Source organism: Zonotrichia leucophrys, unplaced genomic scaffold (genome assembly GCF_028769735.1).
Source record: "Zonotrichia leucophrys gambelii isolate GWCS_2022_RI unplaced genomic scaffold, RI_Zleu_2.0 Scaffold_603_30164, whole genome shotgun sequence".
In the NCBI taxonomy this organism is placed as follows: Eukaryota; Metazoa; Chordata; class Aves; order Passeriformes; family Passerellidae; genus Zonotrichia; species Zonotrichia leucophrys.
This window is the reverse complement of record NW_026992808.1, coordinates 1-5129: the sequence shown is the minus strand read 5'-3', so window position 1 is coordinate 5129 and position 5129 is coordinate 1. Positions and strand designations below refer to the sequence as shown.

Here is a 5129-nt window from a genome sequence, read left to right as displayed (position 1 = left end):
TGTGAGGGCGCCTCCTGGCGGCTCGGAGGACCGAGCACCGCCATTTGTGAGGGCGCCCCCTGTGGCTCGGAGGACCGGGAACCGCCATTTGTGAGGGCGCCCTCTGGCGGCTCGGAGGACCGGGAACCGCCATTTGTGAGGGCGCTCCCTGTGGCTCGGAGGACCGAGGGTGGTGGGTTCTAAGAAAATATTTTTTTGGGGTCCAGAAGAGATTTGGGGGGGCCCAGAAAGACTCAGGAGGGGTCAGTGCAGAGGCAGCAGTTTTATTGTTGCAAAACAGGCAAATAATAAAAACAAATTTATGGTTAAAAATCTTGTTAAAATTTTGTTAAAATTAAGGCAGTTTCAACCCTCCCCTCCTCCCTTCAGACGCCCCAAAAATCCCCGCGGGGTGGGAGCCCCAAAATTGGCACCAGAGGTAATGGGGGGACCCCCAAAAGTAACAAACGGGGGAGTCCAAAGGGCACAGGTGGATCCCAAAAGTGATGGGAGGAACCCAAAGCCCCCCCCAGGCAATGGGGGTACCCCCCAGTTCTCCCCTATAAATAATGGGGGGACCCCAAAAACAACTGGAATCCCACCCGAAAATTCACTCCAGGCAATGGGGGAACCCCAAAGGTGACAAAGGGACCCCAAATTTTCACTCCAGGCAATGGGGGAACCCCAAAAGCACCAAAAGGACCCCAAATTTTCACTCCAGGCAATGGGGGAACCCCAAAGATGACAAAAGGACCTCAAACCTTCACTCTCAGAAATGGGGGGACCCCAAAGATGCCAAAGGGATCCCAAACTCTCACTCCAGGCAATGGGGGAACCCCAAATCTTCACTCCTGGTAATGGAAGAGCCCTGAAAAGACCCCAAACCTTCACTCCAAGAAATGGGGGGACCCCAAAGATGACAAAGGGACCCCAAACCCTCACTCTAAGTAATGGGGGAACCCCAGACCCTCACTCCCGGCAATGGGGGAACCCCAAAAGCACCAAAGGGACCCCAAACTCTCACTCCAGGCAATGGGGGAACCCCAAATCTTCACTCCAAGCAATGAGGGAACCCCAAAGATGACAAAGGGACCCCAAACCTTCACTCCTGACAATGGGGGAACCCCAAACCCTCACTCCAAGCATTGGGGGGACCCCAAAGATGACAAAGGGACCCCAAACCCTCACTCTCAGAAATGGGGGAACCCCAAAGGTGACAAAGGAACCCCAAACCCTCACTCCAAGCATTGGGGGAACCCCAAAGATGACAAAGGGACCCCAAACCCTCACTCCAGGGCACCTCTCTCAGAAATGGGGGGACCCCAAAGGTGACAAAGGGACCCCAAACCCTCACTCCCAGCAATGGGGGGACCCCAAACTCCCCCGGCCCCTCAGCAGAGGCTGACGGGCAGCCCGTAGGCCACGGGCGCGGCCCCGATGAGCCATTTGAGGCGGGGGGCCTGGCGGGCCTGGGCCAGCTGCCCCAAAAGGGGGGTCCCGGGGCCCCCCCCCAGCCACCCCCGCAGCAGCGCCTGCGCCAGCCGGTCCAGGTCCCGGTCGGTGACGTCCCACAGGTTCCCCAGCACCAGCGGGCTGCCAACGGGGACAACCCAAAATCAGGGTGTCAGAGCCCAGGTACAGACAGAGACACCCCAAATACAGAGAGAGACCCCAAATACAGAGAGTGACCCCAAATACAGAGACACCCCAAATACAGAGACACCCCAAAATGGGGCTGTCAGAGCCCAGGTACAGACAGAGACACCCCAAATATAGAAACACACCCCAAATAGAGAGAGACCCCAAAATGGGGCTGTCAGAGGCCAGGTACAGACAGAGAAATACACCCCAAATACAGAGAGTGACCCCAAATACAGAGACACCCCAAAATGGGGGTGTCAGAGCCCAGATAGAGAGAGAAATACACCCCAAATACAGAGACACACCCCAAATACAGAGAGAGATGCACCCCAAATAGTGAGAGACCCCAAATAGAGAGAGAGAGCTCAAAATGGGGATGTGAGCACAGGGAGAACGCCCAAAAATAAAGAGACACCCCAAAGTCAAAAGAGCCCCAAAACTCAGCATCCAGAGCCCCCCATGAAAGCCCAGAGCCCTCAGAACCCTCAAGAGCTCCCCAAACCCCCAAATCCCAAACCCCAAATTCCCAAACCCCCAATTCCAAACCCCCAAATCCCAAACCCCCAATTCCCAAACTCCCAATTCCCAAACCCCCAACCCTCCAATCTCCAAACCCCAAATCCCAAACACCCAATCCCCGAAATCCCAGACCCCCAACCCCCAAACTCCCAATCCCAATCCCCCAAACCCCAAATCCCAATTCCCCCAATCCCAAACCCCCAATTCCAACCTTGAACTCTCCAAGTCCCAATCCCCAATCTCCACACCCCCAATCCCCAAACCCTGAAATCCCAACCTCCAAATCCCAAACCCCGAAACCTCCAACCCTCAATCCCCCAAATCCCAAACCCCCAACCCTCCAATCTCCAAACCCCCAACCCCAAATCCCAAACCCCCAATTCCCAAACCCCAAATTCCCAAACTCCCAATTCCAAACCCCCAAACCCCAAATCCCCAAACCCCCAAACCTCCAAATCCCAATTCCCCCAATCCCAAACCCCCAATTCCAACCTCGAAATCCCCAAGTCCCAATCCCCAATCTCCAAACCCCAAATCCCCAAATCCAAACCCAAATCCCAAACTCCCAAACCCCAACCCTCCATCCCCCAAATCCCAAACCCTCAATCCCCAACCCTCAAACCCCCAATCCCCAAATCCCAAAACCCCCAAACCTCAATTCCAAACCCCAATCCCCAAACCTTCAACCCCAAACTCCCAATCCCAAACCCCAAATCCCAAATCCCCAAATCCCAAACCCCAAATTCCCAAACTCCCAATTCCAAACCCCAAATTCCCAAACTCCCAATTCCAAACCCCCAAATCCCAAACCCCCAATCCCCAAACCCCAAATTCCAAACCCCCAAATCCCAAACCCCCAAATCCCAAATTCCCAAACTCCCAATTCCAAACCTCCAAATTCCCAAACTCCCAATTCCCAAACCCCCAATTCCCAAACCCCCAACCCTCCAACCCCCAATCCCAAACACCCAATCCCCGAAATCCCAGACCTCCAACCCCCAAATCCCAACCCCCAAACCCCAACCCCGCACTCACCACCCGGCCAGGACGAACTTGAGCACGGTGCCCGAGGGCTCGAGCGCTCCCCGCGGGGCCAGGGCGGCGCTGGAGCAGCCGAAGAGCAAAACCACGGCCCGGCAGGGCAGGCGGGCGAGGCTCTGCCCGTCCAGGAGCCGCGCCCCGGCCCCGTGGCCGGCGTAGCTGCGGATGGAGTCCAAATTCAGCCCCGAAACCGAGCCCAAATCAGCCCCAAACTGAGCCCAAATCAGCCCCAAAACACACCAGGGATACTGGAAAAAATACCGCAAAAATACCCCAAATCAACACCCAAACCGACCCCAAAACCACCAGGGAATACTGGAAAAAATACCTCAAAAATACCCTAAAAATACCCCAAATCAGCCCCAAAACCGAGCCCAAATCAGCCCCAAACCGACCCCAAATCAGCCCCAAAACCGACCCCAAACCGACCCAAAATCAGCCCAAAACCGAGCCCAAATCAGCCCCAAACCGACCCAAATCAACCCCAAAACGACCCCAAATCAGCCCCAAACCGACCACAAAATCAGCCCCAAAACCGAGCCCAAACCAGCCCAAAACCACAGGATACTGAAAAATACCCTCAAAAATACCCCAAATCAGCCCCAAAACCGACCCCAAATCAGCCCCAAAACCACCAAAGAGTACTGGAAAAAATACCTCAAAAATACCCCTAAAAAATTCCCCAAAACAGCCCCAAACCGAGCCCAAATCAGCCCCAAACTGACCCCAAATCAGCCCCAAACCGAGCACAAATCAGCCCCAAACCGAGCCCAAATCAGCCCCAAACCGAGCCCAAATCAGCCCCAAAACCACCAAGGAGTACTGGAAAAATACTCAAAAATACCCTAAAAATACCCCAAATCAGCCCCAAATCCAACCCCAAATCAGCCCCAAATCCAACCCCAAAACTCTCCAAAATCCAACCCAAATCAGCCCCAAATCCCCCAAAACTCCAACCCCAAATCCACCCCCAAATCAGCCCCAAATCCAACCCCAAATCAGCCCCAAACCCAACCCCAAATCAGCCCAAACCGTCCCAAATCAGCCCCAAACCCTCCCAAAATTCTCCAAAATCCAATCCCAAATCAGCCCAAATCCCACCCAAATCAGCCCCAAATCCGACCCCAAATCAGCCCCAAATCCCCCCCAAACCAACTGATTTCCCCAAATCAATCCCAAATCCAATCCCAAAACTCTCCAAAATCCAACCCAAATCAGCCCCAGATCCAACCCCAAATCGCCCCAAATCCCCCAAAATCCAACCCCAAATCAGCCCCAAATCCCCCAAAAATTCCAATCCACCAATCAGCCCCAAACCCAGCCCCAAATCCTGGGCCCAAATCCCCCAAATCCAACCCAAATCAGCCCCAATCCGACCCCACATCAGCCCCAAATCCCCCAAACCATCTCCAAATCCCCCAAATCCAGCCCCAAAACTCTCCAAAATCCATCCCAAATCAGCGCCAAGTCCCCCAAATCCCCCCCAAGTCTGAGCCCCAATACAGCCCCAAATGGCCAACCCAAAAATTCTCGAAAAATGCCAATGCCCAAATGAGCCAAATGAGACCCCAAACCTCCCCCAAACCAATTGATTTTCCCCCGAAATCAATCCAAATCCAATCAAAACTCTCCAAAATGCCAACCAAATTGCTCAAAAATGGAACCCCCCAATCAGCCCGAAATCGGCCCAAATCCCCACAAAATCCAGACACAAATCAGCCCCAAATCCCCCAAAGTCCCCCCCAAGCGCTGTCCAATCAGCCCAAATCCAACCCAAACTCATCCAAAATCCAACCCAAATCAGCCCCAATCCGACCAAAATCCCGCCAAAATCCACCAAATCAGATCCAAATCCACCCAAATCAGCCCATCGACCAAAATCAGCCCCAAATGCGGACCCAAAATCAGCCCGAAATCGACAAAATGGCCCAAAACCTGCCCGAAATCAA

The 5129-nt window shown here is 53.9% G+C and overlaps 1 long non-coding RNA gene across 1 annotated transcript; it reads right to left on the bottom strand.

Moving 5' to 3' along the window:
• Nucleotides 1-276: 276 nt before the first annotated feature.
• Nucleotides 277-3296, bottom strand: LOC135441865 (uncharacterized). The gene is made up of 3 exons (XR_010438574.1): nucleotides 3175-3296; nucleotides 865-1572; nucleotides 277-740 (listed from the first exon to the last, which is right to left on the bottom strand). It is a non-coding gene; the product is annotated as an uncharacterized LOC135441865 (long non-coding RNA).
• Nucleotides 3297-5129: the final 1833 nt, after the last annotated feature.